This window comes from Rattus norvegicus, chromosome 13, assembly GCF_021556685.1.
Source record: "Rattus norvegicus strain SHRSP/BbbUtx chromosome 13, alternate assembly SHRSP_T2T, whole genome shotgun sequence".
NCBI lineage: Eukaryota > Metazoa > Chordata > Mammalia > Rodentia > Muridae > Rattus > Rattus norvegicus.
This window is the reverse complement of record NC_141546.1, coordinates 86,702,638-86,722,192: the sequence shown is the minus strand read 5'-3', so window position 1 is coordinate 86,722,192 and position 19,555 is coordinate 86,702,638. Positions and strand designations below refer to the sequence as shown.

General features: G+C 46.2%; 1 long non-coding RNA gene and 1 pseudogene across 2 annotated transcripts; both read right to left on the bottom strand.

Moving 5' to 3' along the window:
* Positions 1-1,114: 1,114 nt before the first annotated feature.
* Positions 1,115-9,997, bottom strand: LOC102549964 (uncharacterized). 2 transcript variants are annotated; one of them, XR_015636151.1, is made up of 3 exons: positions 9,832-9,997; positions 3,073-3,255; positions 1,115-1,376 (listed from the first exon to the last, which is right to left on the bottom strand). It is a non-coding gene; the product is annotated as an uncharacterized LOC102549964 (long non-coding RNA). The 2 variants fall into 2 exon arrangements; XR_015636152.1 differs by having other exon boundaries at positions 3,073-3,288; positions 9,832-9,968.
* A 135-nt stretch (positions 9,998-10,132) lies between these two features.
* Positions 10,133-17,778, bottom strand: LOC148001813 (T-lymphocyte surface antigen Ly-9-like; annotated as a pseudogene).
* Positions 17,779-19,555: the final 1,777 nt, after the last annotated feature.

The window sequence follows — 19,555 nt, the reverse complement described above, 5'->3', positions numbered from 1 at the left end:
AGTGGCCTCCCAATAGTGCCTCGGCCAAGCATATTTAGAGCATCACACTAGCAGAAATAGATTGTGTATGGTCAAGTCCTCAAAACTATCCCACTGTTCAGTCAAGTCACCTGCTTCAGGATGGCATGGGACATAAGTGAGAGGGCTTGGTCCCATTGCGCAGTAAAGTAATACTCACTGGTAGCACTGTGTGGGCAGCCATAACAGTGAAAGAGGCATTCTGTAGGTCCAAAGGCTTGTGTGGGATTATTGTGTCTAGGAAAAGCACATTCATATCTAAATTGTATCTTCCAGCAAGACCGTAATGCTGCCCCTTTCAACTGCCACCACAGAGCTGGCTTGTCAACTCAGAAAATGTCATTTAGTTCATGTTCCACTCAACAAATCAAACTGTTGGAGACCTTTGGTTTTAACTCAGAGATGCTCAATGCAGGATCTCAGTTGGCGCCACCGTATCTTTACATCTAACTCAAGCTCCTTCCACAATTATCCCACATGTATGATCATCACCTATCAATTAAAAATCCAATGCTTTCAACAAAATCACAGAAGAAACTTTTTCTAACCTGAAGGAGATGCCTATCATCTGACATAAATGTGTCAGAGAAAACTAAACAGAGAAATGCTACACTGTGACCAAAATGACTGACAGAAACAACTTAGAGAGAAAGATCTACTGATCTCCATGATTTCAGAAACTTCAGTCTACTACAGGGGAAGTAGAGGAGAGCTTGGGCTCTGATGATAACATCACGTGATGGAGGAGAGCTTTTCATAGCATGACTGACCAGAAGCAGATTGGATGGAGTTAGAACCAGGAGCCAAGCTATAAGCTGTAAGGCCAGTCCATTGAGTTTGGCTTTCAACAGCTATGCCCACCTCGTAAAGGTTCCACAGCCTCTGAGCTAAGGAAACAGTGTTCAAACCATGGGCCAGTGGGCATGAGGGAGGCTTACATATTGAAACCATAACTCCTTCTCTTGTTTTCCTAGATCTTTCTTGCTGTCACAATTCAGTTAGTTTGGGGATTCTCATTCACATTGGAGCCTGTCCTCAAATACCCACTGCTCTGGTTGTCCCTTTACATCTCAGAATAAACCACTGACTGCTGATTGAAAGTTTCCTGTGCGGTGGTAGAGCTAGTCTTTATTGCAAGTGAAGTAGGAAAGAAGCAATGAGCAGAGAGAGAGGAAATGAGAGAAGTTTCTCTGCGGCTGGATTTGCTTTGGGTTCAATTGTTCTCACATGGCTCCAGTTCTAGAACCGCCTTGAGCAGTGGGCTGGGAGAACAAAGCACAAATGACCACCTTTTTATTGTAGCCAGTTACTCAAGTATTCAAGGAAACTTTAGGAAACAGGTTCAGTTCCATTCTTTCCTATCAAAAGCAGAGAAAACATACAATAGTTAGGTCTTAGATCTTCATAAAACTCCAGAGGTCTTCAAACTTTAGGAAGCATAGATCTCAACTGTGATCCACCCAGTCACTCAGTCTCGCACTATTGACAGGGACATCTCGGAAGGTTTGACATTTGTATAAAACAAACCAACAGAAAGCAACAAAGTAGCAGTTCTTGTCTTCTTGGAGCTAATAAAGGAGACAGACAGTAGTCATAACAACCAGTGTCTAGTCCAATTGTGAATTGGGGCTTAGACAGACATAAGCTGGCAACTGTAAAAGATAAACCTTGACCAGTTGACATCTTAAAGCATGTATTTGAATCAATAGTGATTTATGAATTGGGCAATGCCAGTCCTCAGTGATCACAGGCTTCCCAGAAGATAAAGGGGGGAAAATATTTATATACTGCCAATAGAAGCTAGACAAAACAGCTGATTGGTCAAACGGAGGGTCCCTAGGTAGAGCGTTTTTATTAGTAGGTGATTTTTTTTTATTAGTTAAAATCTTAGGAGTTAGACTCTGTTTGCTTAGGTAAAAACCATTCAGCCATTTCAATCTAAATGGTCTCCTAACTAATTTTTTAAAAACTACTGTTGCAGTAATTATTAAAAACAAAAACAAAAACAAAAACAAAAAAAAACACAAATCCTCACTAGCCAGCATCGTCGAGCCATATGGCATTAGCGGGGAGTATATCCATTTCAGTGGTAGCGGTTCAGGTGTGGCACCACGTCGTGCTACCCCCAACTACTCTGTGGCCCTGGAGGTCTCTCCACCCCTATCGCTAGCCACCCTCTCCTGGCTGTCTCTCTGCCAGCTGGGAATTCTCTGGTCCCAGCAACGTGGTAAAATCAGGACTCTAGAGATCCCAGAAGCAGAGACCCTCTCCTAGCTCTCTGTCGCTGCTCCGTTTACATTCCCAACATCCGCCCCCTAATGGTTATGCTATCAACTCCCAGCAACCCGTTAAAATCAAAACTCCAGATGCTCGTAATTTAACAATCAGATATATCTCAATAATTTATCTCAGTAGTTCTACATTCCACAAAATGTCCACGCAATAAACTCTCAACCAATTGAGAACGATAGAAAATTTGACCTATAAAAATCCATCCCATAAGAAATATTCATAGCTACCTGTGGTCATTTAAGGCTGCGCGGACCTTGGTGGTCCTTCTCTGCCGCCATCTTGGTTCTTCTCTATTTTTTCTTCTCTCTCACCTTACAAAAACTTTGTCCCCGCCCCATTTTCTCACTGTCCAATCACAGGCCCTGCGCCCATCCTGTGCCAACTCTCACCTACATAAAGACAACCACCTACGAGTACAATTATTGTGAATAAAAGCAAATATCTATTTAAATGTGATAATTAAAGCTCCGCCCCCCAAAAATAGCATTTAAAGTGAATCTGGGCCATTTGAATTCAATCATTTATGCAGTAACACAAATTAATGACGTAGATGTATTATACTTAATGATTTATTAATTTTTATGTTTCAAACTATTTCACTTTCCTTAAATGAGTAAGATTCCTCCTCTGAGCACTTTAAAAAAATAAGCAGATTATTTTTCAACATAAGTACTGTAAACATTTCTTGGGAATTTTGAGCTCAGTTTGCAAATGAAATGGGTTCTATGCCCCAATCAGAGTCAATGTCCCTCTGTCACTCACGCCAGGAGAGGGTAGCAGCCACAGGGCTCCTCTTGCAGAATCCTTCACTTCTGAGTCTCCAGGGTGCCAGTTTGTATTCTTCTGGTCCTCTAAAGACACGCTCAGATCAATTCAATCTCCAAAATTCCCAGGATGAAAAGGAAAAGAATCCCTTCCGCCTCATGGTGCAGAGTAGGAAGGAGCCTGGATGAACAGTGCCATAGATTGGGAATTAGGCTAAAAGGAATAGGGAAAAAATGAGAAGATGGAGAAAGAGGGAAAGATATTGAAGACAGAAAAGCCAGAGGTATGAGTGAGTGGCAGGTCCTCTTAGAAAGAGAAATCTGGAAACCGTAGATACTCAGGAACGGGAATATGAAGGCTCCACAGAGAGGAAAAAAGAATGTGAATGCCTGAAGTCAATTACCATGTCTCCTCACATCCCATAATACCCAGCACAGGCATTCCATCAACACTCCCTTGTCGGGCTAACATTTGTTAGCGTAGGTATCATATATTATGTATTGGAGCTGCAGAGAAAGGGAGACAGGCTTTGTTCACAAGAAAGCCCAACACACTTGAGCCCGCAACACAGCACAATCACTGCCATAACCGGAACAACACAACATCCTCCTGAATGTTTGTATTCTGTCTAAGCTCCACCCCCACAGCTACCTGGCAGCAGCCAGGTATGCTCCGCTCCACAGTCGCCTAGCAACAGTCAGCTGTGCCTGACTATGTAAGGGGCTGCTTGCCCCCTCCTCCTCCTCTTACTTCCTCTTACTCCCCTCTTACCCCCTCTTACTCTTTGTTCTTCTCTGTTCTTCCCCCCACCCCCCACCCTCCACCCTCCACATGCCCGTGGCCCGCTGCCTTTCTGCTCTTCTACTCTTCTCTCATTAAACCTCTCCATGTGGAACCATGTTGTCTGGGTGTGTTCTGTCCGGGCATGGGCCGAGATTCAAAACCCTAACACTAAGGCCATTTACTGGCTCGCACTGAAAGCCAAAATGACCAAGAAGCTTGTTAGGAGCAGGTTGTAATGCTTGTAACTGAGTTCCTGGAGGAACAGGAACTCATCCACACCACTTCTGCACAGTATCGGCACTAAAACATATAGAAGACTAGGATATTCTTAGTGTGCCCTTTTGCTAAAATGGACAAAAGATGCTAAAATAGTTACATCGCAGGTAGTGAGGCAGATTCCACAAGGGGTTTCTAGTTTTTAAATTTTATCTCCAGTGAAGAAATTCCACGCCTTGGCAACCTGGCCGTCTACCACTGAGCTAGCTGGCATAAATGTTATCCCAGCCTCGATCGTATTTTTTAGTTTCTTTTATTTTCTGCTTCCTTTTATTTTTAGCCTTATTTTGATTGACACATAACTGTATACATTTAAGGGTTAAAATGTAGTGCTTCAGTGTGCATGTGTAATCAGTAGTACATGATTAATTCAAATTAATGCATCCCTTGCCCTGATTGCTTTAATTTTCATAGCCAGACATCTGTGGATTATTCTGTTGTTCTGAAATATATTTTCTATGTGGTCTCACACATGCTAGCCAACCAAGGCACACCCCAATACCACATTGCTATTGACCATGGTCGCACTGCTAATAGGTCTCAAAACCCATAGCCTCTTCTACCTGAAGTTTTACAGCATTTGATCCGCTTCTCTCTTTTCCCTGCATCGTCAGAGGGTATTAAGCATGAAATTGGCACATGCATATCTTCATTTAAAAGTACACCTCTGAACACTCCTCCATTGTTGGTAGGATTGCAAAACTGGTACAACCACTGTGGAAATCAGTCTGGTGATTCCTCAGAAAATTGGACATTGCACTATCTATGGACCCAGCTATACCACTCCTGGGCATATACCCAAAAGATGCTCCAACATATAACAAGGACACATGCTCCACTGTGTTCATAGCAGTCTTATTTATAATAGCCAAAAGCGGAATTCTCGGCCAAAATGTTTACAAAAAGTGTGTGCTTTGTGACCTCAGGGTCTCCTCTTGCCTGCGTGCTGGGGAACCCCAACGTATGTTGGAACAATAAACCTCTTGCCGATTGCAGCGATTCCAGTCTCTGTGGCCTTATTGAATGGGGGTCTTCCGACGGACTCTTACATCTGGTACGTTGGCCCGGAAGCCCTCTTCAGGACCCAGACACCGTGGATTGGAGGACTGCTCGAGCAAGGTAACGTGGGATCCATCTGTCATCTCTGTCTGCCTGTATGTCTTGTGTGCGTTTTTTCTTTTGTTCTAGCGGCCACGATCTGTAGTTTCGGTTTGATCTGAGGTTGCCAAAGCAGCGAGCAGATGTGCCGGAATGCTACAGCAATGGGGGTACTCAGAGGACGCTCTAGTCTCCCGCTGGGAGAAGGAATCTGATAGGGTTCGTCTCCATCTGGGCACAGGGGGCTCCCACCCCCCCGGCCATCTGAATCTGTTTTTCTTCTGTGCAGATCGCCGGGTGGTTGGTTTGTGCATGCGTGTGCGCGCGCGCGCGCGCGCGCGCGCGCGTGTGTGTGTGTGTGTGTGTGTGTGTGTGTGTGTGTGTGTGTGTGTGTGTGTGTGTGTGTGTTTGGTTTCTGTTTCGTTTTTGGAACTTGTTGGCTGTGGACTCCATTCCAGCGTAAGTTGGCAGGTAACCTGAATTCTGTAGCGCTCGTGGGAGGGGCGCACTGGTCTTGCTGTTTGTGTGTGTGGACTCGGACAGATGTCTGTGCTGTCTGGTTTGCTTTTGGTTTGCTGGAAAGTGTCTGTAAAGCTTAGAGAGCCTCTGGTCTGGTTTGGCCTGTTGGACTCGATTCCAGCGTAAACTGGTGGGGTCACCTGAACTTGGATTCTGTTCCCTGTGAGAAGAGTAAGCTTCTCTTGTGTGTTGATTGTCTTTCTCTTTGTTTTTGGACTTCAGTCCTGTTCTGCACCTGTGGCAGGGGTGAAACTGTGTGTGGATTGTCTTTCTCTGTGTTCTTGGACTTGGACTGTGACTGACGCTGTTTTTGGACATGGGATAGACTGAATCTACCCTGTTAAGCATCTTAGTTAACCACTAGAAAGGATCTAGTGGAGAACAACTAGCCCTGAAAATGGATGGCCCTGGAGTGTCTGGCCCATACCTGGCCGTTGCTGGCAGTCGGAACGGGATGGGAGCAGCCTTGGGTGCAGGAACCCCTGGGGATCGGCACAGTGGCTTCGGGCCACCCCCTCCCCCCGGGGCTCCCCACCCCCTTTGCGGCATCGGGCCCCACCCTCAAGCCTAGGGCCTGGACCCAGAGAGCTGTCACAGGTGCAGATCTTGGTGGTAGTAGCAAATATTCAAACCAGAACTTTGAAGGACGAAGTGGAGAACTCCACCCCCGCTTCTTGTATACAAGCTTTTGTCTCCAAGACTCTTGCAGGTCCTGGCCATGAAGAAGAACCCTATAGAGACCAATGATGTAAAGAACATCCTTCAGGAGTGTTCCACTGTGGATCTACTGCTGATGGATCTTCCACCCCCTTACCATGGCCCCAGTTCCCACGACCCCTTCTCAGACCCCAGCAAGGGGGAAGCGTAGGGAGGAACCGTCAGAGCTGGGACGGGCCATGGGGACCCAGATGAGGATGACAATCAGGAAAGAACGTCCCCTCAGACATGGGGGCACCACCAATTGACCAGACTGTCATCGACAGCGGATTTTCCCTGATTAGACCTGACTGGGACTACTAATACGGCAGGAGGTAAGGAGCATTGACGGTCTAGCACCAGACTCCATTGGTAGGTCTCAAGGGGGTTGCAGGATGACCCACCAATTTGACCAAGGTATGTGAGGTTAAGCAGGGACCAGACGAGTCACCCTCAGCCTTTCTAGAGTGGCTCATGGAGGCATTCTGCCGATATACACACTATGATCCCAGCAGCAAGAAGCACAAAGCTACTGTGACTATGGCTTTTATAGACCAGGGTAGTGGAGATAGCAGGAAAAAGCTTCAGAGGCCAGAGGGACTACAGGATAAGTCATTGAGAGATTTAGTACAAGCTGATGAGCAAGGCTACCGTAACAGGGGGACAGAGGAGGAGAAGGGACAGAGAAAGAAAAAGGAAGATGAAAGGGAGATACAAGAAGAAAGGTGACAGGAAAGGAATTTGCTACAGTAGTTAGGGAAGACAAAGAAGAGAGACAGAACCCATCAAAAAGGACCATTGTGCCTATTGCAAGGGGGGCAGGAAATCCCAGGTCTTGGGAAAAGCGCTCCCAAAAACCGCAAAGGTGCTAGCCCTGGGGGAAGACAGAACGGGGTTCGGACCCCCTCTCCAAACCCAGAGCAACTCTGAAAGTAGAAGGGAAACCCACCAAAGTCTTGGTGAATACTGGGGCCCAACACTCAGTCCTCCAAGCTGATAGGCCAGTCTCCAGGAAAAAAAAAATTCATGAACTACCCTAAGAATTGTAGACCTGAGCGTGGGCTGGGTATCCCACTTGTTCATTGTCATCCCTGACTGCCCCTATTACTTGCTCAGGAGAGATTTGCTCTCCAAAATGGCTTGTGTGGGTTGAAATGGCTGGGTGAGGCCATGTGTGTGCATATCTGCAGGCTGTGTATGTGGAGCTTAAGACCCAGGCTGACCCTGTCTCAGTGCACCAGTACCTGATGTTGGGGGAGGCATGAGAAAGAATTGAGCCATACATCTCCCAGCTCCTCCAGCTTGGGGTGGTCCTATTGCCTTTGTGCCTGGAACATACCGCTCCTGCCAGTTGGGCACTAACAATTATCACCCAGTCTAGGACTTTGGAAAGATAAACTGTGGTAGAGTGGCTGACTTCTGTACTACTGTGCCTAACCCCCGCACTCTGAGTTCTTCACCACCTTCCAGAATTTGGTACACCATTTTAGTTTTGAAAGGTGCTTTCTTCTGCCTGAGCTAGGTTCCCCAAAGTCAAAAATGCTTTGTTTTTGAATGGAAAGACCCAGAGGATGGGACCACTGGTCAGCTGACATGAACTAGATTCTCCACCGGTTGGGGGCAATCTGGTCACCTTGCTGCCCAATCCTGACCTGTAGCCACCAGGTACTGGCAGAAGCCCATGGGTGGAGGGAAGACCTCTCCGACTGACCGAATGACCCCTGCCGAGACTACCTTGTCCACAGACGGGAACAGTTCTCTTCATGAAGGTCAGAGATGAGTGGGTGCTGCCGTGGTGGATGACACAAATGTCATCTGGGATGGCTGAACCTCTACCCCCAGCTCATCAACACAGATGCCTTTGCCATTTCTTGGGTTCCCTGATGAAGCCAGCAACTGTGAGTATTGTTCATTGCCCAGGACATCAGGAGGGAAGAGATTCAGTGGCACGGGGCAATAACAAAGCAGATCAAGTGGCTTGAGAAATGGCTATGCAGAAGCCTGTCCCTAGAGTGTAGGGGTTGCAGGCCTGCGAGAGACAGCCACTGGGAACTGGGATCCGACTAAGGGATGGCCTCACTTAGAATGTACAACAGAAGAAAAGGCCCAAATTGCTTAGAAGAGGAAGGAAAATGGTACACTTGAGGGGAAAGCTATACTCCCCAAAGGACAAACAAAAGACTCACTTTGCCAAATACACAAATGGACTCATTTAGGGGATAAGAAGCTTATCCAAGTGGTTAAGGTATATGTAATAGGCCTTAGGTTTTTAGCCAGACAGACAGTAGAACAGTGTAAGGTATGTCAGCAAGTGAGTGCTTAGCAAGAAAACTAGAAAATATCATCCTGAGTGAGGTAACCTAATCATAAAAGAACACACATGGTATGCACTCTTTGATAAGTGGATATGAGCCCAAAAGCTCGAATTACCCAAGATACAATCCACAGACCGCATGAAGCTCGAGAATAAGGACAACCAAAGTGCAGATGCTTCAGTCCTACTTAAGAGAGGGAATAAAAATATTTATAGGAGGAGATATGGAGACAAAGTTTGGAGCAGAGACTGAAGGAATGGCCACTCAGAGCCTGCCCCACATGGGGATCTGGCCTATATATATATAGCCACTAAACCTAGACAATATTGATGAAATCAAGAAGTGCATGCTGACAGGAGCCTGATATAGCTGTCTCCTGAGAGGCTTAGCCAGAGCACAACAAATACAGAGGTGAATGCTACCAGCAAACCAGTGAACTGAGAATAGGGTCCCCATTGGAGGAGTTAGAGAAAGGTTTGAAGGAGCTGAAGGGGCTTGCAACCCCGTAAAAACAACAATACCAACCAACCAGAGCTCCCAGGGTCTAAACCACTACCCAAAGACTACACATCGACTGACCCATGGCTCCAGCTGCATAAGTAGCAGAGGATGGCCTGGTTGGGCACCAATGGGAGGAGAAGCCCTTGGTCTCGCCAAGGCTGGACCCCTCAGTGTAGGGGAAAGTCAGGGCGGGAAAGAGGGATGGTTGGAGTGGAGGAACAACCTTATAGAAGAAAGGGGAGAGAGAGGGGTTGGGGGTTATGGATGGGAAACTGGGAAAGGGAAGAACATTTGAAATGTAAATAAAAAAAATCCAATTAAAAAAAAAGAAAAAAAGTGCACCTCTGACAATTCAAGCTGGACACAGACAAATGAGAGTAGTTGAGAGGCCACAATGGTGGCCTGAAATAGTAATAGAGAGAAAGTAAGCAGAAGCAGGTAGAGGTGGGGACTGTAGACGGTTTCCTGGTGTTTCCGACCATGCCAAATCGAAAGGAAAAGCAAGAGTAGTCTGTCCTTCGCAGCCAAGACATGGAATCAACAAAGTGTTGCCTCCCACAACTCTTACCTCAGCAAAACACCATATGAGTCTGCATCACATGGCGCTACCAGAACTTTCCACATCAGGTTCCTGTCAGAAGCTGGGTGTCGGGGAGTTCTGCAAGACGGAGTGAGCATGGGGAAGGGCCCTCTCTCACAGAGTCCCAGGAACCAGCAGGAGCCCAGCTTAGTCTGGAGGCTTGGCCAATCTGAGGCTAATAGAAGGGCAGGGCTGGGGCCCAGGGATGGTAGCTCTAGAGACTGCATCTCTTGCTACCTTGGAAATACTCCTTGCTACAAACCCTTGTCCCCAATGTCCCCACTTTACTTCAGCTGCTTTTGGATCCAAGAGGAAGGCAGGCCAGGGATAGATGGACCAAGGATGCCCAGAAATAAGAGAAACACAGTAAGAAGACATTACCTAAGCGGGAGAGGCTGATGGAAACACAGCTGGAGCTCTGGCTGACAGGATTCTCAGCAGTGCAGTGCTCACTGTCACCAGATGTCCGTGAAACTTTGAGAGTGGTTCCCCCACAGGAGACAACTGCCCCCTGGCCATGGAGGTCCCAGTGGTACTGAACATCCTCTCCAGCCTGTTTCAAAGAGCTGACCAGGAGCAAGCATGAAGGTCCCGTCCCTCATGGTCTGCGAGTTGGCAGTGACACTGGGCTTCTCTAGCCTCTCTGTACAGAGAAGTTTCAGATTGGCCAAGCAGTGCCAAGTAAAGCAAAGGACCAAATGTGTGTCTCTCCACTCTCCTCACCATAAACTAGCTGATGCTCTTCAGGGGCTGCAGTGAGTTTTCCAGGCCCTTTTCCTGACTCCCTAAAGCGTTGATCTGAAGAGAATAGTCACCATGGTGGGTAATGTCTAATCAGCCCCTGTAGTGCTTAGGGATGTCACAAGGTCCGGTCCCGTCGTTGTCGTCCCGTCCCGTCCCGTCCCCCTCCCATCTCCCCCTCCCGTTCCCCCCCAACACCCTCCTAGCTGCAGAACAATAACCAGCTCTTTGGAGCTCCAAGTTGCACTTCCCACCTCCTACTCTGGAGCATAGACAGGCCAATTCCCCCAGGGTGTGAATCACTGGCTTGCTCTTGACCCTGCAGCCAGAGGGAGAAAAGCAGTGTTTTTGCATCCATTTCTCCTACTCCCATGGGGCAGCCTCAGGCCCTGCTCTTCCTGCCTACCTATGATCAGACCCATCTGTTCCAACAGCACCTTGCTCTTGCAAAGGTGTTAACCCTCTGTCTCAGGCTTCCTTGGGGGTGGGATGTGGGGCAGGGGCGGGGCCGGAGTCCTTCTCTAACTTCTCTGTCCATTCCAAAGCTGCTGTGAAAGAAGCACGCTCAGATGTCTGGGCAGCCAGGACGCCTGTGCAGGAGTTTGGCACAATAACGGGGGTGAAGCTGTTACTGACTAGATTCTTGACAGTACAGGCAAAACTGCAGCGCCGTCCTGGGGACTCCCAGAGACTGAGAACAGACCCTCTGAGGGACAATACAGTCCTGGCACTCAGCAGCGTCCAGCTGCCTCCTCTGCTTCCCGTCACAGGTCAGGGATAAGGAATGCAAAGTCCCTTATCTCAGGGTCACATGAGGCTGGGCCAACTTCTCTTTGTGTGCAAACGGGAACAAGGCAGGGACTAGGAAATGCTTTTAGGTCGCCACATACTGGAAAAACCCGCACAAGAAGTGTCAGCCCAGCCTGCATCACCCTGAGCATACACAAGGAAGATGGGGGTTAGGGTGCGGGTAGGGGTTTGCCCACATCTTTTCTGGACCTTGGCCCATTCGATCCTTTACAAGAATGTAACACGTAGTGTCTCATTTGTATTCCGCATTTCCATTTCTGAGGCTCAGACCGCTCCAGGAACTTGCCCAAAGTCCCATCTGTCTAAATGGTGAATCCCAGCCTCAAATGTCATGGATCTGTTCCTATTCCTGGGCTCTGTTTGTTTGTTTGTTTTGTTTGTTTGTTTTGTTTCTATTTGTTCTGTGGGAGGATGTTTGTTTTTATTATTTTTTAATAATCATTTTATCCATTTACATTTCAAATAATATCCCCCTTCCCAGTTACCCCTCCACAACCCCCCATCCCATCCCATCTCTCCCCCCTCCTCGTTGCCTCTGTGAGGGTGCTCCTCCACCTATTCACCCATTCCCACCTCACTGCTCTAGCATCCCCCTATGCTGTGATATCAAGCCTCCACAGGACCAAGGGGCCTCCCCTCCCACCGATACAGATAAGGCCATCTGCTACATATGCAGCTGGAGCCATGGATAACTTCCTGTGTACTCTGTGGCTGGTGGTTTAGTCTCTGGGAGCTCTGGGGTGGGGGTGGGGGTGTCCTTTAGTTGATATTGTTGTTCCTGTGGAGTTTCAATCCCCTTCAGCTCCTTCAGTCCTTCCCCTAGCTCTTCCATTGTAGTCCCAGGGCTCAGTCCAATGTTTGGCTGTCAGTATCTGAATCTGTATTGGTTAGGGGCTGGTAGAGCCTCTCAGTGAACAGCCATACCAGGCTCCTGTCAGCAAGTGTTTTTTGGCAGCAGCAATAGTGGCAGGGTTTGGTGTCTGCAGATGGGATGGGTCTCTAGGTGGTGTGGTCCCTGGATGGCCCTTCCTTCAGTCTCTGCTCCATTTTTTGTCCCTGTCTTTCCTTTGGGCAGGAACATTTCTGGATTTAAATTTTTGAGATGTATGGGTGGCCCCATCCCTCAACTAGAGGTGGTCTCTACAGGTTTTACCTCCCCTTTGTTGCATATTTTGGCTAAAGTCATCCCTCTTGCTGGGTCCTGGGAACCTCTCTCGTCCCTTGCATCTAGGACTTTCTAGTGACTGCCCCCAGTTCCTCATCCCCTACTGCTACACATCTCTGTGCAATTTCCTGACCTTCTGTTCTTCTCTCCTATCCCTTCCAATACCTGATCCTGCCCCACCTTTTCCCCTCCCCCTCCTCTCCCTCACAGGTCCTCCCTCTGTCTCCTGTGATTATTTTGTTCCCCCTTCTATGTAGAATTGAAGCATCCACACTTTGGTCATCCCTCTTTTTGAGCTCCATATGGTTTGTGGGTTGTATCATGGATATTCTGAGCGTTTGTGCTAATTAATATCCACTTATCAGTGAATTCATACCAGGTCTTTTCTTTTGTGTCTGGGTCACTCAGGATGTCACTCAGGATGATATTTTCTGTGAATATTTGTCTGTGAATTTCATGAAGTCATTGTTTTTAATAGCTGAGTAGTACTCCATTGTGTAAATGTACCACATTTTCTAGATCCATTTTTCTGTTGAGAGATATCTGGCAATCTACAGATTCAATGCAATCCCCATCAAAATTCCAACTCAATTCTTCACAGAAATAGAAACAGCAATTCTTGAATTCATTTCAAATAACAAAAACCCAGGATAGCAAAAAATTTTTTCAACAATAAAAGAACTTCCGGGGGAATCACCATCCCTGACTTCAAGCTATACTACAGAGTAATCATGATAAAAACCACCATGGTATTGGTACAAGGACAGGCAGGTAGATCAATGGAATAGAATTGAAGACCCAGAAATGAACCCACACACTATGGTCACTTGATCTTTGACAAAGAAGCCAAAACCATCCATGGGAAAAAGACAGCATTTTCAACCAATGGTGCTGGTTCAACTGGTGGTCAGCATGTAGAAGAATGAAAATTGATCCATTCTTATCTCTTTGTACAAAGCTCAAGTCCAAGTGAATCAAGGACCTCCACATAAAACCAGATACACTAAATCTAATAGAAGAGAAAGTGGGAAAGAGCATCAAATACTTTGGCACAGGGAAAACCTTCCTGAACAGAACACCAATGGTTTATGCTCTAACATCAAGAATTGACAATGGGACCTCATAAAACTGCAAAACTTCTGTAAGGCAAAGGACACTGTCATTAGGACAAAATAGCAACAGATTGGGAAAAGATCTTTACCAGTCCTACATCCAATAGAGGGTTAATGTCCAAAATATACAAAGAACTCAAGAAGGTAGACTCCAGAGAGCCAAATAACCCTATTAAAAATGGTGTACAGAGCTAAACAAAGAATTCTCAACCAAGGAGTCTCAAATGGCTGAGAAGCACTTAAAGAAATGTTCAACATCCTGAACACAATAAAGTACAGTAGTAACTGATCTCCCCCTCTTCCTGGATGAGTGAGGAGATGATTAAATGTTGATGTCAGCATCCATGAGCATATTCAGATGAGCTTCTGCTTCTGTTGAAAAGGATGCTGTGTTTGATTGTGGTCCGAAGCTTTGAAGCACTACTTGGCATCTCCTTCCTTGGAGGTCTCACTGTTTAAACATAACAGATTTGATAGCTTGTTGGTAAGGTGAGGTCCAGCTTGTCTCCACTAGGTCATCTTCATGTGAATCCGGTGGTTATACAGTTTTGTTCTAGGGATATTTCATTTTTTTAATAACGGTTTTAGCTGACATTCATGGAGAGAATGAATCCTTAGAAGTGTGCCACTAGTGAAAGGAAATCCTGTCTAGAGTATGTTTCTTTACAAAGCTGTGTCACACCATCCTTTGGGCCCTCTGCTGGAAAAGTAGAATCAAGTCTCAAATAATGCCTTTTAAATTGTATCCTCTAGTATTATAGATGTAGGACAGTACTGTATCATACCTCTGTGGATGTAAAATAGCTTGTACCTGCTTTATGATACGTAGTAGTGACCGTGCTTTATCAGAGCTGTTTTTAATGATGTTGCTCAGAATGTTTTCTTTCCAGATGACGATTGAGAAGCTAATTTTAAAAAAAAATGGTGCCAGGTACCACAAGAGTAACAGAACTGTGCTGTTTTCTCGGGTTTTGTTTTTTTACTTTTTTTTTTTAATGGAGTGTGCTGGATGTCTCTACAGTTTTGTTCAGACGACTGCAGAACCTGGAAAAGCCGTTGCTGCTGTTGATGCATAACACACTGCTATTATTGGTCTTTTTATATAAATATAAATATATATATACAGATATATAATTTGAATTTTTTGAAACTTTACCTGTGCTGTCAACTTTCGAAAAAAGTATCCCCATTTACTGTGTTGAGTTGGCACTGTACAGAAATTAACAGCCATATTGGTCTAGAAATGTTGAACTTAAGTTTTTTCCATTTGTACAGGGGTAACACACTGTATTAAATATGTAAGGTCTTATATACGTGGGTTTGATTACAAAAACTAATAAAGTATTCTCTAAATTAAAAAAAAAAGAAATGTTCAACATCCTTAGTCATCAGGGAAATGCAAATCAAAACAACCCTGAGATTCCACCTCACATCAGTCAGAATGGCTAAGATCAAAAACACAGGTGACAGCAGATGTTGGCGAGGATGTGGAGAAAGAGGGACACTCCTCCATTGTTAGTGGGATTTCATGATGGTACAATCTCTCTGGGAATCAGTCTGGTGGTTCCTCAGAAAACTGGAAATAGTTCTACCTGAAGACCCAACTATACCACTCCTGGGCATACACCCAAAAGATGCTCCAACATATAACAAGGACACATGCTCCACTATGTTCATAGCAGCTTTATTATAATTTCCAGAAGCTGGAAACAACCCAGATATTCCTGGGTTCTTAACCCCTACCCAGAATATATAATAAAAACATGGAACTATGTTGTTATATGCCTTCCTGCCAGCAGAGGGCTCTGTGGCATACCCTGGGCTTCTGTATAGTGAGTGACAGGTTTTTTAGTTTTCTCCCCATCCTTTCCCTCCCTTCAACCTATGTGCCCTCTCTTCTTTCCCCAAGCACCCCACCCTCTTCTTCCAGTTTCCAGTTTTTCATTATTTATTAGAACCAGGAACGTTTTGAAAGGCAGCAAGGGCAGCTACAAAAATGAACAAACTAGGCTGGACAAAGCCAGAGCCTACAGAAGGTTGCCCTGCTGCCTACCCTGTGGCTTAGTCCCCGGCAGGAGCAGCCGGTCAAAGTGTACCCTGGCTGGACTTCTACTGCTGGGAGACTCCACTGCTTCTTCCCAGGGGGATCTTCTGTAAGGTGAGTTCTGGAAAACACTTTCTCAGTCTACTTCTACCATCCCCCTTCTCGCTGTCTTCACTGGTGTAGGTGGCCTGTCAGCAACCCAGAAAAGCAAGGCATCCCCAAGTGCAGTGCAGGGCTTTGAGGAAGATGCAGGGTATCCCAGAGTGTGGACCGTTGAGGAAGACAGACCCTGACTGCACAGCAAGCTTTGTCTACTAATGTCATTATACTTGAGCTCATCCTGCTGGGACACCCATCAGCATGGCAAGAGGCCTCCTCTTCAGCTGCGACCTTACGCTAGATGAACAAACCTATCCAGGTTCTGGCAGCCTCAACCCTAGCTTTTCAGGGACCCAACAGTTATTAGCCTAAGCCAACTTCCCAAACAAATTACTTTCCACTGTCATAAACTCCCGGAAGTTACCTCATCAGTGCCTCTATCTAGGGAGCATTTCCTGTCATACAACCCAAAGGAAATAAGAAGGCTGCCAATATTGGTTTTCCCTCATCTATAACCCACCTACTCCAGAAGAGTTCTGCCACGGCCTCTTGGGAAGTTTCCCATCACCCTCAGGAAAAGCTGGAGCCACAGACAGTATGAGTCATGGCCGCCGCCAAGGCCCAGGCTGGGAGAGGTCAGACAGGGAGGACAATGAGACACCACTTAGTGTCCATTTCCCTTGCCTCTCCCTCCCTTGGATGCTGTCCCAGACAGTTCCTCCTGGCTTGAGGCTCCTGAGCCCCACAGAGCATAGCCCATCCCTGACCCCTGATCACTCCATCCCAAGCTCCTACATCTTACCCTTCACCCCGGCTACAGCCTAGACCAGAATCCCCACTGGCACATGTTTCTCCATTTTCAGATCCATCACCTGAGCCTGTTTATTTCAGTACCACCTTTGTTGGTGTGGGGAGCAAGGCCCTTGTGGTCCCGAATCTTTGGCTCCCTTCTGTTCTATATAAGTCATGAACTAATTGATCCCAAAGGTGGTTGATGACCTTCTTACCAGCCTGGCGAGTCAGGTTCTAGACTATCCAAGGTGGTTCGTACTTTATATCACACCTACAGTTTCCTTGGTAACTCCTCTGCTAAAGGTTAATTTTTCTTTGAGGAAAGTAAGAGGTTCCCTTCACTGGCTTAGCCTGTTTATCCTCAGAGAAAGGTATTGCTTCTGTTTTAGCAGTGAGGAAGCACAGAACCACAGGAACAGAGTGTGGCAAATCCCAGTTCTCAGGTCCTGAAATCATCTGGTGACTGCAGCCTACATAGGGGTTCTGCTAAGGTTGGTTCAAAGCAGATTCTGGGCCTTCATGTCTTTCAGCCACTCTTCTTTATAAATCTTTTACACCAAGCATGTGCTGATCTTGCAAGTAGAAGAAGAAAACATTGTAAATGTGACTAAACACTGTGACAATAACCACAGACTGACAGTCCCCCACCTGCCTTCCCAGACACTCAACCAAGACTTGCAGGTGACACTTCCGGGTGTGAGTGATAAGAGAGTCCCTAAGGTTAATGTGGTCTCTGTAAGACCATGCATCCTTCAGGCTTGGGCTGCTAATCTGCAGAGAGAAGTCAGGACCCACAATACTCACCTGACCTCAGGATGAAGGTTTTGTCTGGTAAAAAGTGTCTTGCTCTCCAGTTTCTACCGTGATGATAGAGGCAAAAGTCCTTGGTTCTTAAGGGAATGTCCAGGAGGTGCTGTCCAGACAGCGGCTGCAGGGGGAGAGTCCCTAGGATCCCAGTTACCACCAGGGATTCTGGGTCCTCTCTGGAAGACCCTGAGCCTGGGAATATGTTTCAGGGTATCCTGAGTAAGCAGAAGATCTCAGCACGTCTGAGAGCAAACCAGGGGCTTCTGAGCTCTATTTATGAGGTGAAGAAACAGAGATCCAAAGAATGTAGATGGTTTACCGACCACACAGCTAGATGGTGATTCCTGTAAGGGTGTGATTCCCATCCTTGCCAGCAGAGTGCACTCTCCAACAGAGACGCAGAAAGAAACAGCTCTTGAAAGATGTCTTAGTTACTTGCTGCCTCCGAGTCACTCCCACTGACAGATGATGGACTAAAGCCAGAAAGCATTTGTAGGGGCTCTGGTCCTGCGGCATCCCAGAGTTTCCTGGGCAAAACAGCTCTTCAAAGGCCTAGTCAAAATTCCAAGCACCCTGCTGCTGAAGCCGGGTTTTAAAGAGATTTCAAAGGATAAGAATTGGGTTGGGGATTTAGCTCAGTGGTAGAGCGCTTGCCTAGCAAGCGCAAGGCCCTGGGTTTGGTCCCCAGCTCCGGAAAAATAAAAGGATAAGAGTTTTAGTATTCTGCCTAGAGACCTTTCTTGTGATATTCTGGTGAAGAATGCAGCTGGGTTTTGTTTTGGTTTTTTGTTGTTTTGTTTTGTTTTGTTTTGTTGTTGTTTTGTTTTGTTTTGTTTGCCCTTGTCTGAAGAGTCTGCCTGGGACTGAGGCAAAAAGATTCAAATTAATTGCATTAACAAAGGAAGTCTTTTTTTTTCTTTTTTTCCCCCTTTTCTTTTTTTCTTTCTTTTTTTTTTCTTTTTTCCGGAGCTGGGGACCGAAACCAGGGCCTTGCACTTGCTAGGCAAGCGCTCTACCACTGAGCTAAATCCCCAACCCCAACAAAGGAAGTCTTAAAAAACTGAAACCAAACCCTCAAAAGCAGTCATCTTATAATTTCTCACCCTTTCAAGTTCAATTCTACTGATTAGTATAGTTTTGCCTACTGGATTTCCCTACCCCAGATATCTGTCTTTTCCTAATATCCTCTCATTGCCTATATCAAAACATCACCAACTTGAAAACCTAGAAAAAATTCCCCAGACACCTCATGCTAGACTGATACCAAGGCATCCATGTTCTACCCCTCAGACTTGGGTACTCCTGGTTTGGAGGCCGTTAGCTGTGAAGGAGGGGACTTAAAACGCCGCCGCCGCCGTTATCACCACCGCCCCTCCTGATTCACAGGCCTTTAGATTCGGAGTAGGATCAATACATTAACTTCTATGGTTATCAGGCCCTTAGACTCAGCGGTTCTACTGGTGTCTTAGTTTGCTTTCTATGCTGTAACAAACTCCATGACCAAGCACAGCGTTAAGAAGAAATGGTTTGTTTCACTTTATGGTTCATTGTGAAGGAAGCCTCGGCAGGAACTCTAGCAGGGTGGGCAGCAGGAGGCAGGCGCGGCATCAGAAATGATGGTGGATTCCTGCTTACTGGCTTAGCCTCCAGGTGCACATAAGGCTACCTTTCTTTCTTTCTTTCTTTCTTTCTTTCTTTCTTTCTTTCTTTCTTTTCTTTTCTTTTCTTTTTTTCGGAGCTGGGGACTGAACCCAGGACCTTGCACTTGCTAGGCAAGCGCTCTACCACTGAGCTAAATCCCCAACCCCCAAGGCTACCTTTCTTATACCTGCCAGAACATCTTCTAGACGTGTCATGGATTCTACATTATGTTGGGATCTATCAACATGATACTTGTATGGATAATTATAGAATTGCATAAGCTCATTTCTATAACCTCTTCCTCATATGTGCATGCAAACTATTTTTTTAGGAATATATCAACCAATTGCTTTTTATTACACAGTATGAACAAACACAAAATCAAGACAAGCATTTTCCAGATCTTGCTGACAAGTCTATGGTGTCAAAACTTGGGAAACAAGAGAGGCAGGACCAAGAGTTAAGAGGCCAGCTAGGCCTCATGGAGACCTTGCCTCAAGG